Source organism: Dama dama, chromosome 19 (assembly GCF_033118175.1).
Source record: "Dama dama isolate Ldn47 chromosome 19, ASM3311817v1, whole genome shotgun sequence".
In the NCBI taxonomy this organism is placed as follows: Eukaryota; Metazoa; Chordata; class Mammalia; order Artiodactyla; family Cervidae; genus Dama; species Dama dama.
In genome coordinates this window covers 10,818,895-10,837,021 of record NC_083699.1, presented here as the reverse complement: position 1 = coordinate 10,837,021, position 18,127 = coordinate 10,818,895, and the positions used below count along the sequence as shown (strand labels likewise).

Genomic DNA, 18,127 nt, shown 5'->3' with positions numbered 1-18,127 from the left:
AGACTACTGAATTAAAAATAACATTTTCTTTCTTTGGAACTTTATAATTGTAACTTCTGTAGTGGCATACAACTAGGTATTTGTTTTGCAAATACAGATTAAGGATCACAAAATTTTAAACAGATCCATTTATTTCATTTAAAAGAAAAGTTTCTCCCCTGAAAAGCTGCTGGAAAAAATATCTATAGAATAGTTTAGCAGATTAAAAAAAGCAACTGTGACATGAATGCTGGTTTAAATGAAGTACAGAAAAAAATATTTAGTTATCAAGTTAAATATGATAGGCAAGCACTGAACAGAAAAGTCACTAAAGCATAAGAAGCCAAGTGCCAATTTTACCAAAAGTGGACATTTATATAATTTTTACACAGATGTTTTACTTTAAAATTTTTCATTTTATAATAAAACAATTCAATATAAAACTCTATCATTACTTTCATAAAACCACACAAGATTAATGAAGGGGCACTTTGAGTTCTTATTTTTTTAATGTTTCCCAAATAAGGAGAAAGAATAGACAGTCCAGTTTCAAGAAGTGAGAGATGTTCATTCATATGTATGGGTGTATACAGATACATATATATATATATACACACACGTATATATGGGAAGTGAAGGGGGACAGCAGAGTAAGATAATATAGGCACAATTCCACAGCAGGAAAGGCCTGAGGGCCAGGAGCTGTAGATGAAGAACGATCTAGAAGTTCCGGGTAAAAAAATGTCTTATCTTCCTCATGGGAATGGGGAATTAGCAAAGGTGTCCTGAAGAGGTTTACTTTTGGTCAGGACAAGATTTTGACAAACAGAGACTAAAGAGGCACAGTACTCTATCAGAAAAAGTAATCCCAGCCACATAGCAAGATATCAAGAAAATTGTAATTGACAAAAGTTCCTGTGAGGCAGAATTTTTTTTTTAATTGTGTAAGTATTGGTGGAAGGGTGGATTTCCAATTCCCCTTGTTAGCAAAGTTCCATGTTTAATGAGCTGCTGTTTAAAATAACTAACTAATGGGCTGTCTTCCAACCTAAAGATAAAGGTAATACAATGTGTGTGGACAGAGAGAGTAAAGTTAACTAACATAGTGAACACTGGCCCACATAGCCAAGTACATAACAATCTGATATTTGGCAGGCTGTCACAGTGATGTGGCAAGAGCTCATTATTCACAGAAAGCTTATTATTCTCATTTCTGTTATTTTACAGTGAGCTCACCATCAGTAAAATAAGATGGCTTCATCTTAATGAAACTATTGTGAGCAGAATTTTTCCTAAAATTTCCTTTTTAAAATTTCACACCTAAACGTATTTGAGAGCATGAATCTAGTGGCACATTGGAACAGTTTCGTTATTGTAAATCTAGTCCAATTTTGTGGCCTTATTATACTGGGTGGGAAGAACTGGTAGGTCTGATTATTGAGGAAAATTTTAAAAATCCTGCCATCTAGAAAATTTCCCCACAATGAAGGAAGCAATTTTATTATCACATAAGCATTTAACTAGACTGTGATGCACAGATAATCTGCTAATAAGATTACAAAGACAGAAAGAAATCCCACTTTTTAATACAGCCAAGCAGATACACTCCATTACATACATGTTCTCAAGATAAAAGATAATTAGTCCTCAACAGAGCTTGCTATACTCTATTTCATAGTTTGTTTTAAATTCACCTGGTAATTGAAGTAGCCACCTGTGCTGGCTAACAGTGTTTGTTCAAACGAATACATATCTCTAGACAAAGCACTTGGTTACTAGAAGCACTAAACCCCAAAGTAATATGGAGATATGGGCCCTGTTTCCCTTGATGTCTACATTTTAAATGGCTCCCAGGTCCTCCAGAAAAATATTCTGGGTCTTCAAAAGATTTGCATACATACATGTTAAAGGAACAGAGGAAGCACACAGCCATAAGAGGTTTCCCAAGAAAGGGATGGGAGAGGTCTCTTTCCCTTTAGGCAAGAGGGAATTTTTTTTTTAACTTTTAATTTACTCTTTCATTATTTTGCTTTTTTCTTTTTAAATCAAAAGAGGCCCTTTTATTCTCAGACATTACACACTTTGTCAACTGTTCTTCGACATGAGGTGCGGTGATAACCCACAGCAGCCGCGAAGGTATTTGCGAACCTGCTCTGACAGGATTACAAGGAAGATGTCAAAAATACAGACCCGTCCCCAGTCGTTCACTTCCGACTCCCTTCATGACACCAGTGTCACGCTGGGACATTAACTCACGTTCAGCTTTCAGGCCCTTCCCTAAAGAACTATTCCTTTAGTGTGTGTGAATCACCATAGATGAGGTCAGGGTCAGGTGAAGAGGGAGTTCACATTCTGAGACCTTCTGAAGGGGCAGGATTTTCCAAATAGAAACTAACTGCAAGTCCAGCCAAAATCAGCTGCAAGGGTTTTGAAATCTGTCCCTTTATAACCCCGTCCCCTCGGGACCCGTGGAGGCGGGAAGAAGAGGAGGTGCAGGGATGAGGCCTATCCTAGCCGCGTTCTCAGGGGAGAAGAGGGCGCCCAGCCGGAAAGGCTCGCGAAGATCGACAGAGGCAGCAGCTGGGGGCAGAGGCAGGGCGCGGGGCCCATTCCCCGGGCGCAGCACCACGGCTCGGCTTTCCGGCTCTGCCCCCGAGCTGCCAGCACGCCTCTTCTTCGGAACTGCGCGCCGGGACCAGGTCATTCCCGGGCTCAAAAAAGCCTTTCCTTGTCTCTCACCTATACTTCGATTCCGCCGGGGGCAAAACGGCTTTCCTGGTCTCCCAGGAGACCGTGCTGCACGTCGGCCTGACGTCAAGGCGCGGTGACGTCACGACCCACGCCGCTCGCCAACGCGGAAGCAGGACACCCCTGCGCCGCCCCGGGCCAAGTTCTTGACGGAAGCTTGAAGCCGCCTGGCTGGGGTCAAAGAACTGGCTCAGCTTACCCTGGATGCTGTGAGTGGGAGGCAGGGGATGCGAAAGGCGAGGCAGAGGAGGGCGGGCTGGAGGCAGACATTTCTGTGTTGGAATGACGGTGGCAGAGGTGGAGAACGAAGTCGGTCTACCTCTCACCCCTGACCCCAGGGCCCTTGTGCCGGACGCGCCAGTGGGCAGTTACTGTTCTTGACCGGAAAGAAGATCCCTAGAGGTCATGGGTGTGTAAAGGGAACTTATGGTCTCAGTCACTACAGGGAGGGCAAGTTAATTGGGAAGGCGTTGGTAAAATTTTCATCCGAGTCCAAAAGTTGTCGAGATGAAGGGCTTAGTTCAAAGGATCTCTTGAGACCGCTAGTCCACAATTTATTTATAGAAGGTTGTCCACCCTTACACATTACTTACTTCCTTTTCTTCCTTGAAAAGAGTTTATTGATGACCTACTGCCCAACTAGCAACTGCATACCAGGCTGGGGTGGTGCTCAGTGACTAAATCCATGCAGGGATCTCATTCTCAGTACAGATCTTTCCCTTTACAGGATTTTATGAGATCCAAAATGCAGCTCTTCTAAGAAATAAAACATTCATGGCTTGCTAGCAGGGGAAGAGACTTACTACTATTGAATGAAATGAGGTTGAGTGAATACAAAAAATATATAAAATGCACTTAACCTGACTGGTATTTTTGCCCCAACACCTAAGTGACTTTTTGTTTCCATTCCCTAAAAGAGAGCATCTTTCTTCATCTGGAAGAGATAAGCAAGAATTAAGGGAAGCACAGGACAGCCAATGAAGTGGTCAAGTACAGTATGTTTATGAGTCTTGCAAAGAACTTTCAGGGGTGTTCACCCTCAGCCTATTTCTTTGAGGAACAATGAAGGCAGGATTGTTCCCGTTTTGTAACAATGGGGGTGTAGGTAACACAAAAAATTCATCCAGATCCAACCAGTGCTTCATCCTGAATAGGAATTGCACACCTAAAGCAGGATAGCTCTTCTGAAGTCAGTTTGGCTATTGGATGATTATTAGCATTGATAATATTTGAGTACTTTGTATATATGATAAGGAAACTAAGGGTGGGAGAAGATGCAGCTGCAAGACTGTAATTCATTGTGTGGTCACATCTCACCTGTGCTTATCCATCTGTACATTGGCATTGAGACCAATTTTCCTTCCACTGTAAATGTACACTAGACCTTCACACTGTCCAATAAGATAATCACACGTGACTACTTAATTTTGTTAAAATGAAATAAAATTTCAAATTTCATCCATGTATTGCACTAGCCATATTTCAAGTACTCAGTAGTTACATGTTGCTACCACATGAGACAGCATATAGAGAGAATATTTTCATCATCAAAGAAAGTTTTGTTGACATTGGTAGACCCAATAAGAATTTCAAGGATAAAATGTTGAAAAATTGTGAAGTATAGCCCTTGTTGAAAGAGTAGCAATGAAAAGTTGTATTCCTAAACACCACAGCACCCAGCCCTACCCTCATTGGGCATAAGGAACCAGCCCACCCACCTCAGGGAGCAAGCAGGAGAAAGTGTTCCTTGTTTTTGCTCCCTTGTGCTGCACATGAGTCCCAGTAAAGCATTGCTTAGGGAAAAAAAAAGAAGATAAAGAATTGTAGCAGGGAGTTACAAAACAGGTTTTTAAAAAAAAAAAAAAGTTTTAAAAGAGTAATCAAATAAGCCTCTTCCTGTTGTTGGTGTGTGTTTTGGTGTTTTGTTTTGGTTTTTTTTTTTTTTTTTTGCTCTCAGTGGGTCTCAGTCTTTGCCTCTGACTCTTCAGGTTTCTTTCCTTGTCCTTTTTGTTTTTCCAGTCCTTTTCCCTACCCCATTATTAGCCGTACTGGAACTGAAGTAGAATTTAAAGCATTTCCATCATTGGACATATTGAATAAAGTTTTGTTTTATCCTCTTTTTCAATTTTAAACTGTATAAGTTTCACTTTTTTACAGCGACTTTTAAAAATAATCAGTGAAAACCAAATTGAACTCCTTTTAGCCTCTTCTGTATATGGCAGAAAGCGAAGAAGAACTAAAGAGCCTCTTGATGGAAGTGAAAGAGGAGAGTGAAGAAGTTGGCTTAAAATTCAACATTCAGAAAATGAAGATCATGGCATCCGGTCCCATCACTTCATGGCAAATAGATGAGGAAGCAATGGAAACAGACTTTATTTTGGGGGTCTCCAAAATCACTGCAGGTGGTGACTGCAGCCATGAAATTAAAAGACACTTGCTCTTTGAAGAAAAGCTATGACCAACCTAGATAGCATATTAAAAAGCAGAGACATTCCTTTGCCAACAAAGGTCCGTCTAGTCAAAGCTATGATTTTTCCAGTAGTCATGTATGGATGTGAGAGTTGGACTATAAAGAAAGCTGAGAGCCGAAGAATTGATGCTTTTGAACTGTAATGTTGGAGAAGACTCTTGAGAGTCCCTCGGACAGTAAGGAGACCAAACCAGTCCATCCTAAAGGAAATCTGTCCTGAATATTGGTTGGAAGGACTGATGCTGAAGCTGAAACTCCAATACTTTGGCCACCTGATGCAAAGAACTGACTCACTGGAAAAGACCCTGATGCTGGGAAAGGTTGAAGGCGGGAGGAGAAGGTGATGACAGAGGATGACAATGGACATGAGTTTAAGCAAGCCCCATGAGTTGGTGATGGACAGGGAGGCCTGGCGTGCTGCAGTCCATGGGGTCACAAAGAGTTGGACGTGACTGAACGACTGAACTGACTGTGACCCTTTATTATAATTTTTCTTCTGCTAGTTTTTCTCAGGGGAATGACCCCGAGATAGAAAAAAACAAATTCTTCCTAGTTTTTGGAGTAGAGTCTATATAAAGTGATAACCTAGGGCTTTCCACGTGGTTCACACAACTCTGTGTTGTCACGTTAACATTTCAGTTCAGTCGCCAAGTCATGTCTGACTCTGTGACACTGTGGACTGCAGCACGCCAGGCCTCCCTGTCCATCACCATCTCCTGGAGTTTACTCAAACTCATGTCCATTGAGTTGGTGATGTCATCCAACCATCTCATCCTCTGTCATCCCCATCTCCTCCCACCTTCAATCTTCCCCAGCATCCTGGGCTTTTCCAGTGAGTCTGCTCTTTGCATCAGGTGGCCAAAGTATTGGAGTTTCAGCTTCAGCATCAGTCCTTCCAATGAATATTCAGGACTGATTTCCTTCAGGATGGACTGGTTGGATCTCCTTGCAGTCCAAGGGACTCTCAAGAGTCTTCTCCAACACCACAGTTCAAAAGCATTAGTTCTTCTGTGCTCAGCTTTCTTTATAGTCCAACTCTCACATCCATACATGACTACTGAAAAAACCATAACTTTGACTACACAAACCTTTGTTGGCGAACTAATGTCTCTATTTTTTTAAATGCTGTCTAGGTAAATGTTAACATTTATGAGAACACAATGTCTATGCTTCTGTTTCTGTTATGAATTTGAATTTACTTAATTATCCAGCACAGCATTGCCATTCATGCCAGTCATTCTGGTAAGTAGTATTATGCCCCTTCCTCTCCTCTTCCTATCCCCACATGAAAAGCATGTGGGAAAATAGGCACTTTTGTCTTCAAGTCTAATATAAAGATTAGGAATTCTATCCAAGATCACTCATTTTAAAGTGCCCTCAAAACTGTACAATGGGAGCATGGCAAAATTACAATTGTTATGTCGCTAAGTCATGTCTGACTCTTGTGATCCCATGGACTGTAGCCCTCCAGGCTCTTCTGTCCATGGGATTTCCCAGGCAAGAATACTGGAGTGGGTTGCCATTTCCTTCTCCAGAGGATCTTCCCAACCCAGTGATTGAACCCGAGTTTTCTACATTGCAGGTAGATTCTTCACTGCTAAACCCCTTGGGAACCCCTAAAATCACAGTTAGCCCAACTTTATTTTTATCTGGTGAATCAGAACACAGTACAACACTACCTCCTCAAAAGTATGAATAAAAATGGTTGCAGATGAGTCCCAGACTGAAAGCAACAATGGCTTTCACTGCTATTTCTGGGTTCCATCCAATACAAGTGCAGTTTTTAAACGTCAACATTTACTAGGCTCTTTCCAGGCATTTCATGTACAGTGTCTCATATACTGCAATCTTTCCAAACATAACTCAGTCAGATCTTGTTTATTGTTTGCTCCTGCTGCTGAGTCGCTTCAGTCATGTCTGACTCCTAGCGACCCCATGGACTGCAGCCTACCAGGCTCTTCCATCCATGGGATTTTCCAGGCAAGAGTACTGGAGTGGGTTGTCATTGCCTTCTATTTATTGTTTACTCTCACTCAAAAAGATAGAAGTAGCCAAGGGAATGACCCAACTCACGAGCACTGAAGCACTCTTGGACTGAATGTGAATGTCAGCAGGAGCACCTGGGCCTCCTGTATTGTGTTAGCTGACCCTGCCAGCCAGCCAGTACCCACAGGGCCTTAGGCTATTTTGGATATGTCACATGTAAATACCTACAGTGGCTTCCCAGGTGGCACAGTGGTAAAGAATCTGCCTGCCAACGCAGAAGACACGGGTTTGATCCCTGGGTAGGAAAGATCTCCTGGAGTACGAAATGGCAACCCACTCTGGTATTCTTGCCTGGACAGTTTCATGGACATAAGAGCCAGCCAGGCTACAGTCTATGGGGTCGCAAAGAGTCGGACATGACTGAGCATGAGCATGTAATGCTCAAGAAGTATTTAATTCTGGAAATGTAACTTTGTCTTATACTTACCTTTTTCACAACTTTTCCCATACAGCTTCGTTAAAAACAAAAAAAAAGTCAGCTACAGGAGACCACTTGCTTTTTGTACTTCCCACCAAGATGTGGATAGGATTTCCTTTCCAAATAGGATTTTTTTAAACTATTAATCAATAGTTAGACTCCTTTGTAAATCTATTTTGTCTATTTTGAACCCTAAATAACTCGGTTCTAGAGGTGCCTTGAACACAAAATACTATTTGTGAGTTTAGACTCTTGTATATTTTTTAATCCATCACATGTGCAGTGTAAACTTGAGTACCTAATAAAATGAAGGTCACAATGTTTAAATAGCACTTCTCTCCAGGAGTTCAAATGTTTTGTCATCTACAGCAATAAACTGTGTACTGAATTCTTTTTAGCCCTGAGAATATGATTATTGAACAGAATTTCCAATGAGACAGGTTAGGCCTTGAAGAAATAAACATCTATTTTCACATGTTCAAAGTCAAGCTCTACAATGAACCCTTTGATGATTGTAAACATGTACTCTTGTGGCCTGTTCATTACTGATAAGAGCTTCACCCAAAAATGTACTGTGTGCCAAATAGGTTAATATTTGTCATATGAATATATTGATTTTTAATTGAGATATAACTGAAATACATTAGTTCCAGGTATCCAACAAAATGATTCAATATTTGTTTATATTATAAAATAAAGGCAATAAGTCTAGTTAACATCCATCACCACACAGATACAGTTTTTTTTTCTTATGATGACAGCTTTTAAGATATGCTCTCTTAGCTTCTTTCAAATAAACAGTACAGTATTATTAACTATAGTCACAGTGCTGAAACACTACAGCCACAGGACTTATTTTCATGAATATAAAACACAAAAAGAATAAAGCTCTTAACAGTACTCACTTCATACTTTTATAATCAATTTGATGCTCAAAATTATTGTACTGACAGTTCTTTAACCTTAGCTTCCAATATCTAGCCTATAACAAATATCAATGAAATCAAAGACTAAAAATTGATAACTGCCTTATACACTTATAAAACTTTTTAAAGAACTTGCTTTTTAAATGAAATTATTACTTATTTCTGAAATTTCCATAGATTCTAATGAAGCATCTAACATTTCTTTTGATAAGTGACTGGCAGCAGTGATTTCATTTTACCTTTATAGATACGAAGTTCATATTTCTGTACCTATAATTTTAGGTAACTATGGAATTTATAAGACTCAGAGTAATTTTCCTGTCATTCTTTTTTTTTTTTTTTTTTACATCTCTAGTAATAGGATACTTTGATGCCATTAAATCAGGAGTTGTGAATCATCTTAAAAGTATTTTCTTATGAACTAGTGATAAAAAAATCAAACATTACTATCAAACAGGTGAAAAAGATTAATCATAGTAGCCCTGGTTTGCAAGGGTATAGAGAAACTAGCACTTTTTTTTTATTTTCAATTTTGGCTGTGTTGAGTCTTTGTTGTAACATGCAGGCTTTCTTTAGTTACAGAATGTAGGCCTGGCATATGGGATCTTAGTTCCCCAAGCAGGGGTTGACCTCCTGCATTGAAAGGCAGATTGTTAACCACTGGACCATCAGGGAAGTCCCACAATTAGTACTCTTAAACACTGCTTTAAGGTTGAAAAATTAATACATTATGTTTTAAACACCTTGAAATGTTCAAAACTATTATAGTGGGCACCTGATTCTCCCTTCTTTCTTTTGTTCAGGAATCCAGACTTCATCATCCTCCCCTCTACGCCCTCTACCCCTAAGCACACATGAATCCGCCCAACTCCAGGAATGATTAGGTCAATTCTGCTGACCACTTTCCCTTTACCAGTGATTTAAATCAGGAATGGGCCTATGACCCAATTCTGACCAAACAGACTCCAAGGGATGTCTGCTGTAAGCTTCTGAAAAATTCTTCCTTATTAGCACAATACTTAAGGTTCATCACAGTCTTGCTTCTAATGTTTAAAAATCTGAAGTATCAAAATGAAATAAATTTATCAAACAAGAAGATTGTGCAGCTGTTAAAAATGATGATGTAGTTTATTGGTGGTGAATGTCCCAATGGATTCTATTCCTTTTTATATGAAAAAAGGCAAGTTACAAATAGTTTTATAAATTTAAAAAAAGTATTCCAAATAGCATTCTAAATATATATATATCTGTCTTCATTATTACTATCAATGTATATTCTATTAGGATATTAAAGGTACCTCACAGAATCAGCAGAAGAGCTAAATAACCAAGCTTCAAGAAAACAGGAAACAGGATTGCTTTGAGAACTCTGGGAACTCTAAAATGCCATAGAAAGTCTCAACCCTTTGAATCTACCACTTACTCAAAGTTGGTTCCTTTCTCTTTTACAGTCTCTGTCGGTGGCGGGGCAGTGGTGGCTGATAACCATTTTGAAACCAAGAGGAAATGAGACTTTTATTCCCAACCTCCAGTTAGAAAAATTCCAGGAAAAGACTGTTTAGCACACCTTGAGTTATACCCCAATCCCTTGATCAAATCACTGAAACCAGGAGGAGTCAGGTACCAGTCTCATGACCAATTGTGGTTCCCAGGGAGGCCAGGCTATACAGGATGGTACCTCCCTGTCTAATTACACATTTCAAAGAGAAGAGACAGGAGAATCCGAGAAGGGGCGGTTCTGCCCCAGAAGAAAGGAAGAGTGCTAGGCAAATAAAATGAATGTTCTTACCTACAGAAGTGAGAATCTGAGTTAACTGGGAGAATACTTTAAAATTAAACAATCTTGCTATCTTTCCACATGTAGTAAGTTGAGAGGTGAACATGTGTATTCTGAAAGAGCCTTCTGGGAGTTTATGTAGGTACCCTAACCCCGGAGAAGCCCCTCTTACATGAGGGTGTGCTACTTGTGTAATAAAAGTGAGCATGAAACTAGGCACCACTGGCCCAAAGGTAATAATCAGAAAATAAACAAGAGCGTAGATCCACCAAATGAAATTTTAGATAAATAAGCTAACATGTAATTTTTTCAGCCGACCCAAGTGGTTTTATGTGTTAAGCTGTCTTGGTGTATTTTTGTTTTGCCCTTGAATCTTGACTTATCTACATGTCTACAAACATTTGAAATATATAAACATATCTGAATGAAAAAAATATTTCCCCCCACATGATCTTTATAAGGAAGTTGGATTGTGGTGTTCTGATACGTCAGTTATTTTTTCTTTTTCTTTTAAAAAATATCCTTGGACCCTTGAGTCTCCGGAGAAGGTAATGGGAACCCACTCCAGTACTCTTGCCTGGAAAATTCCATGGACGGAGGAGCCCGCTAGGCTGCAGTCCATGGGGTCGCTAAGAGTCAGACACGACTGAGCGACTTCACTTTCACTTTTCACTTTCATGCACTGGAGAAGGAAATGGCAACCCACTCCTGTATTCTTGCCTTGGAGAGTCCCAGGGACGGAGAAGCCTGGTGGGCTGCCGTCTATGGGGTCGCACAGAGTCGGACACGACTGAAGCGACTTAGCAGCAGCTTGAGTCGCCATGCAAGAGGTCTCTCCCGTTTGTACGCCATTAAAACCAGGCATCTCTCACTTCTTGCAAAATAAAGCACTGGCAAGAACGCTTCTAGGAGGAATGATAGTTTGCCCAGCATCACGACTCTGTTATTAATCTTTGTGCAGAGTGCACAAAACTTGCGTCCCAAAGCCGCCGTCCTCGCTCTGGTTCCTTCCTCTGTAAGCATGTCACAAGAAGGCACCTGTGTGCCGAGCCTCTAAATGTAAAGCTTTCCTTGGAAAGCTTCCCCGAACGACTGCTTATTGATAGAGCAGCTCTGGTTCCCAGTTCGTTTAATACATCCTGTCTGAGCGGGTTTTATTACTGAATGTTACCCAGGTTCCGATAACAAGGAGACGCCGTGTCCTCCCGGGTGAACTCACTCCCTGTCCCAGAAATATAGCGTGACTCCCCTCCCCGCTGCGGTTGTAAAAGTGGAAACCCGGCACCGCCCTCCTGCACCTGCGCTCCCGCCCCGCGGCGGCGGCGACGAGCGGGGCTGGGAGGGCTGCCCGGGGCACGAAGTGCGTGCGGCCGCCGGGCGGCGGGTCACGCAACCCGCGGCCCCGCCCCCGCTGCCTGCGCTCGCCGCTTCCGCGCTAACCCGGGCTTCCTGGCGGGCCCTGCGCCCGCCTCGCGTGCCGGCCCGGCCGCCTAATCCCGTGAGGAATCCCTGATTCCGCCCTGCCCCCGCCGCCAACTTGAGCCCGAGCGGCTAATGCCCTTATTTTAACGCCGAAAAGTACCCAGCTCCGCTGCTGTAAGGCAAAGAGCTCGGGCGGCGGGACGAGGGCGAAGGGGAACGCGGGCAAGGAGTCACGAGTCGCCTCCGCGGGCCGTTCTCGGCTGCCTGAGCGGTCCCGACGCTTGCTCGCCGCCTGCCTTGCCCGGGCAACCACAGCAGGCTGGCGGCCTTGCCCCCTCCGGGTGTTGCGCCCCGGGAAGAGGGTCCCGCGCCCTCCACCCCCCGTACCCCACCGCAGCCTTTGCTGCCGGGAACTCGGGGCGCACGGGAGGCAAGAGGTGCTGCCAGGCGAGTTACCCAGGCGACACTGAGGGGGTTGGCAGCTGTGTGTCAGGGGGCGCTGAGGGGACAGGGCCCTCCGAGGCTGAAAAGAAAGAAGGCTACCGCCTGGGAGGTCAGGTTATTTGTTGACGTCCGGGGGCCGTCTTCCTGCAGCCGGAGAACGGCGGTGGCGTGGTGACAGGCAGGCTGGGCCTCCGAGGGGCGGTGGGGCGCGTCCGCACGCAGGCTCCGGGATGGGCGCAGCCCCGGCGCCTCTCACGCTACGCCGCGTGCAGCCGAAGCAGCGCGTGTCGTGACGAGCGGCGATGAGCTCAGGCAGTTACCACAGGGTCGGGCTGGGAAGTGCGGCCTGTCACGCAGCCCGGCGTCGGCTGCGCGCCCGCCCTGCCCCGGCGGCCTGGCCGCACCGCCCCGCACGCCAGCTCCGGCAGAGGGAGCTGGGGGTGAATCAGCCGCTTCTAGGGGACGGGGAGCCAGAGAAGAACACCGTGGAGAATGCAGCTTGCACAGTTAGGGGGCTGGATTCCTCGAGCAAGCCGGTTTGCGAGGCGCACACTGATAATGACCTCTGTGAATCACTTGTCTTATACTTTGCCCAGTAGGTAACTGTCTAAAAACCACTGTAACACGGAAACTCAAAGGTCATTAAAATGTGCCTTTAATTTGCTTATATTACTTCGTTCAACAGGCAGTGCACACGGCTTGCATATGCATGCATAGGAATACACATTTAATTTATACAGTCAAGTCTGGAGGCATGGTTTGGCAAGAGCGATAATTGTAAATTCAGTAGGAGAGTCAGAGTACAAACAGTATGATTACCTAAAAGGACAAATGAACTGAAAAAAAAATTGAGATCATGACACGAGGAAGCCATTACATTCATCATTTCATGGTTTTGAATGTCTTGTACCAACTCAGCTACAACACACAGCGGAAACTTATAATTAGACACAGAAATCGCCAAGTATTTAGTTGCACCAGGCAAACATTAAAAAAAAAAAAAAAAGGCCTTATATTATAGACACATGATTAACATCCATACGTAAGAAAGAAGTGATCTTTAAATTTTTTTGTATTTCGGTCATTCCCTCAGTATACATGTGACTCACTGGTAGGTATGTCACTATGAAACAATTAGGATTAATCACCATGTGCAGGAAAATTTTAAATGTTATGACAATTTTTTTTAACAGATTGTAATGTTCATATGATGCAAGTTCAGTGAGGAAATAGGGACTTGAGCCTAAGTGCCTCCCAAAGGGCATCAAATTAATGTTTTGAATGAAGAAAGGAATGAATGAATGAATGTGTAGTCAGTCCTCCGAGGGTTAGAACCCTGAACTAGTGTCTTGAGTGAGTAATACAGCCCTGCCCTTGACTCATGTGTAATCCTGGTTTGATGGAAATAATGCTTATAGCATACCTATTTCACCAGATGTGTAGGGAGGCCTATACCTTATCAAAGGTGCTTTGAAACCTTTGGTGGAAGGTGATAACATTCAATTATAAATAATACACTGTGATTATGCAACCCCATATATAAAATTACAAAGTAAAAAGTAATATTTATAAGCATCTTTGCCACCAACTTTTTGTTTGTACTTAGTCTATCAAGCAGGCTTCCCTGCTGGTTCTGAGAGTAAAGAATCTGCTTGCATTGCTGGAGAACTGGGTTCGATCACGGGGTCCAGAAGATCCCCTAGAGAAGGGAATGGCAACCCACTCCAGTATTCTTGCCAGGAGAATTCCATAAACAGAGGAACCTGGTGGGCTTCAGTCCATGGATTCACATGACTGGGCAACTAACACTTTCACACTTTTCACAGTCTTATCAAGCACTGAACTATATATAGGCTGCATCCTTATATAAAATGTTTGGCTTTATTGTTGGTGATGTTCAAGGGATGTTTTAAATAATTGGTATTATTTGGAGTAGTATTTATGGTGATGTTATTTTATAAGAGAGTTGAGACCTCTGGCCTATGAAGTGCCTAAGAGAAAACTAATTTTGATGACTTTTCTAATTTGATCTGTGGAGTCTTGAAAGCAAGATACCTCTTGCTTCCTGATTCTCAGTGACTGAATGTCTGGGATTAGAGATATATTTAATCAACATATTAAAGGACCTACTGTGTTTCAGGTATTGCTCTAGGTGTTGGGGACAGAGCAGTGACCAATTTTTAAATGTTTTTGCCTCTGTTTAAATGCAGACCACCTTAGGAATAGGAATATAGTATGTACATCTTTGTGTACAAGTAAAACCTGCTCCTCATCTCAACTTTTAGAAGAAATCTCCTGAGAGGAAAGGAGTCACCAGAAAATGGTAGTTTTAAGTTGAATCAGAAGGCAGATACCATACTTAATCAGCCTCTTCTACTTAGAAAATCATAAGACAGAACCACCCAATACTGCCTGTTTTCCATTATTCTTCATATCAAAGTTGCCTTAATCTTTTCTTAGTGCTCTCATCTATGATTGGAAGTCTCTGATACCCTTTCTGCCAGACCACCGTATACATGTGCAGTGTGTTGACTGCATAATGGTGCCTGGCAGAGGAGGTGGGTAGGCTTTGAACTCCAGCCTCTAACTTTACCTGCTAAGATACATGTCACCCATCTCAGGAAGTAGTGTCTTTTTTAAAAAATTTGAACAAAGTACCATAGGGCTCAGGGACTCTCTCTGTTCTTCCGAGTTCTCAGGCACCTAGCTCTCATCTGCCCTTTGAAAAGCATTTTCATGCTGTGTTTAATAGCACTACTCTGTTATGAGTCTCCAGACAGGGAACACTGGGGGATGGGAAGAAGCCAAAGCTGAAGGAGAAATGAACCAACTCCTGTCAGCTTCCGTGCGTGCTGCATGCTAGCTCGCTTCAATCACGACCGACTCTTTGCGGCGTATGGATTGTAGTCCTCGAGGCTCCCCTGTCCATGGGATTCTCCAGGCAAGAATACTGGAGTGGATTGCCATGCCCTCCTCCGGGGCATCTTCTCAACCCAGGGGTTGAACCCCTGTCTCCTGCATTGGCAAGCAGATTCTCTACCACTAGCGCCACCTAGGAAGCCCTGTCTGCTTCCAAGATGACCAATTAATATCTGGATCAATGACGATTAGCTGAGACATGAACGCTGTATGAAATGTTTTGCAGCAAAACGCAAACAGTGCTGGAGAAACAACCTGACTTTTCCATTTTAGCAAACTGAAAGAACTGTCAACGTGCAACAGTTTGCTCAGTACTGCATTGCAACCCAAGGACACAGTACCATCAGACAACGTGGCTCCACCTTTTGGCTGAGCTCATCTGTTGGATTTGATATCAGATGATTTGACATAGGATATATGTCCTGCTGAACCCTGGGCACAGCCTTGCTGTTAGCCTTTTCATTGCCGGTTGCTAACTTCCCTGTGGTCTGTTGACACCACTTCATGTTGCAAACAATGAGTGGTAGAGACTACAGTCAAGATGTAGTGACCTGATTAGTCCAAACTCCTGCAGGGGAAGACGTGCAAATAGATAAGCCCCAACAGGACCTGAAGAACCTTGTGGTTTTGAAATCTTGGGTGGATGGGTCCCGCCCTGTATACGCCTTAAATCTTCTGGTACTTTGAAGGTATAATTATTGCTCAGCAACTCCTGGGATGAGTTAATTAGATCTTTGTATGGTTTGATTATAAAAAACTTATTAAAATGTGCAAATGTGTGCACAATATAGATATATTTTTAAAACATGGAATTTTATGTTTTTAAAACATGTAAGAGCACAAGAATAATCCAACTGCATTAAAATCTTTTAAAATATAGTCTTTTTCTATTAATAGTTAAGCAGATAGTTTTGTATTAATACTTTTAACAAATAGAAATGTTAAAGCAAATGCAACATATTAAGGAATGTGATTACTCAAAGGTACACAATTTATCATTTCACACATCAAGTAAAAACTAGTATATTCCTTAAATTAATTAATGATTATTATACAAAACCCTTTAGAGAGTATTGCTTTCAATTTTATATAGTTTCAAAGTGGGCAAACAGATAAAAGATTCTATAAACCTTATACCTACTGAAAATAAGAATAAAAGCAATTGTGGAACTTTACAGATAGAAGACACCTAGTAAATACAGGTTATTATTATAAACTGATTAATATAATTCCTTACTTGAGACAATAAATGTAACATGCAATATTGTTTCCTGTTTCAGGACAGAGACTGCTTCTTGTTGATATTTGTATCGCTAGTATCACCCAATAAATGGTGATGATTGAATGAATCAATTAATGAATGAGTATGAGAGAAAACTCCTAAGAACTAAGCTCCAAGCACTTCAATCTAATCCCTAGGCCCTCCCAGTTTCTCTCTTGCTGAGTATCTTCCCAGATTATTGATGCTTTACTTGAGCAATCAGGAAAGAGGAAGTGATCCAGATGGAAGGCTAGCTGTGGTCAAATGCCTCTGAAATGAACAAAGTATTTGCAGATGTTTCAACAAGTGGAGGGGTTGGGCTGAGTCTAGGCCACAGGAAACAACTTCCACACCTTGGGGCTACTACAATAAAGGTATCATCACTCACTGGCACAGGATTTTGTTGGAAACTTGAAAAGGCACTGGGGTTGGAATGCTGCATGAATCCAGACTTGCCTCAGGAATGCCACAAGTGATCAGAATTAAGTATAGAAATTAATGTGATTTGTAAAAATAGCAGTAAGTTTCATGGCTATCTGGGAATCAAATCCTTTAATCACTTTAGACAGAACTAATGAAACTAGAAGAAACCATCATTGATTTTGAGAGTCTCCTTCTAAATTAGTTGGCCTTTGGCTTTTGGAGAGCAAAGTTCAAATTCCAGTTCCTGTCTGACAGGAAAATAAGTCAGACACAAAGTAGATAGATAGTCTTTTAGACTCCAAACTGAAACAGCAGGGCAAAAAGGAGATCTGAGTCTTGAAGAAACTTTGTTTTTGAAGTTGCTGAATTCAGTCACCTACTGTGATATTTTTCACTGCCTTTTGAGGCAGTTCACTTTAATTAAAAAACAAATTTTTAGTGCCATCATTTTATTTTGTGTCGGGGTATAGCCAGTTAACAATGTTGTGATAATTTCAGGTTTACGTCTGTTCACTTTAGACTTATGATATTTGTCCTTGTTGGCAAATCAGTTCAAATGTAAATAAGGAACTTTATATTTTCTAATGAAAAATTTCTAAATTCTACTATGTTCAGTGCGCATTCTCTTCCAGACCATGTTAAATTTCTAGTGGTATAGCGAACAATGGGACACATGATTATAAGTACCAATTGCTTGATAAGATATTAATAAGATACAAAGCCACCTTAAAAAAATGCAGAACTAGATTCAGCCATTTACTGACTTTGTGCCCTGGTCATATTGCTGGGGCTTCCCTGGTGGCTCAGAAGATCAAGATTACTACCTGAGCCTGTTTTCTCATCTCTCACATGGTAACAGTTGGAGGATGGTTTTGATTTTGGTTTGGTGAGCAAGGAAGAGATTATTTTCTAAAACAATTATCTGAATGCTTGGCAACATTGGATTTGTTCCATAAAATCCTAAACTTTTAAAGTGAGAAGATTTTATAGTAGCATAGCTGTGGACACTTTACTAATAAGGTTAAGCTTTTTAGTACCCCAAATGAAAGTTTTTTGAAAAATTGTAAAGAATAAAAGAAAATACTGGCACTATTACTAAAATTGGGATACTTGGAAGGTAGAGTAAAATTAATTAACCCCAACATTATTAAAGAATTATACATATGTTGCTATTCTAAGTGAATTTGCTCTTTCAAAATATTGGGATTCAATATACATAGACTAGATGCTGGCAGCAAATCCTTTTATATATTTTTTTAAAACAAACAAAATAGCTGTATTAGATTTGCTGCAA

The 18,127-nt window shown here is 41.6% G+C and overlaps 1 protein-coding gene across 2 annotated transcripts in view; it reads right to left on the bottom strand.

Moving 5' to 3' along the window:
• Positions 1 to 2,814, bottom strand: part of LEKR1 (leucine, glutamate and lysine rich 1) — a 219,359-nt gene extending 216,545 nt beyond the window's left edge. Inside the window, exon 1 of one of the 2 annotated variants that reach the window (XM_061168190.1) lies at positions 2,719 to 2,814. The gene's annotated coding sequence lies outside the window, so the exon portion shown is untranslated. The remainder of the gene's footprint in view (positions 1 to 2,718) is intronic. The other variant, XM_061168193.1, reaches the window with a different exon arrangement.
• Positions 2,815 to 18,127: the final 15,313 nt, after the last annotated feature.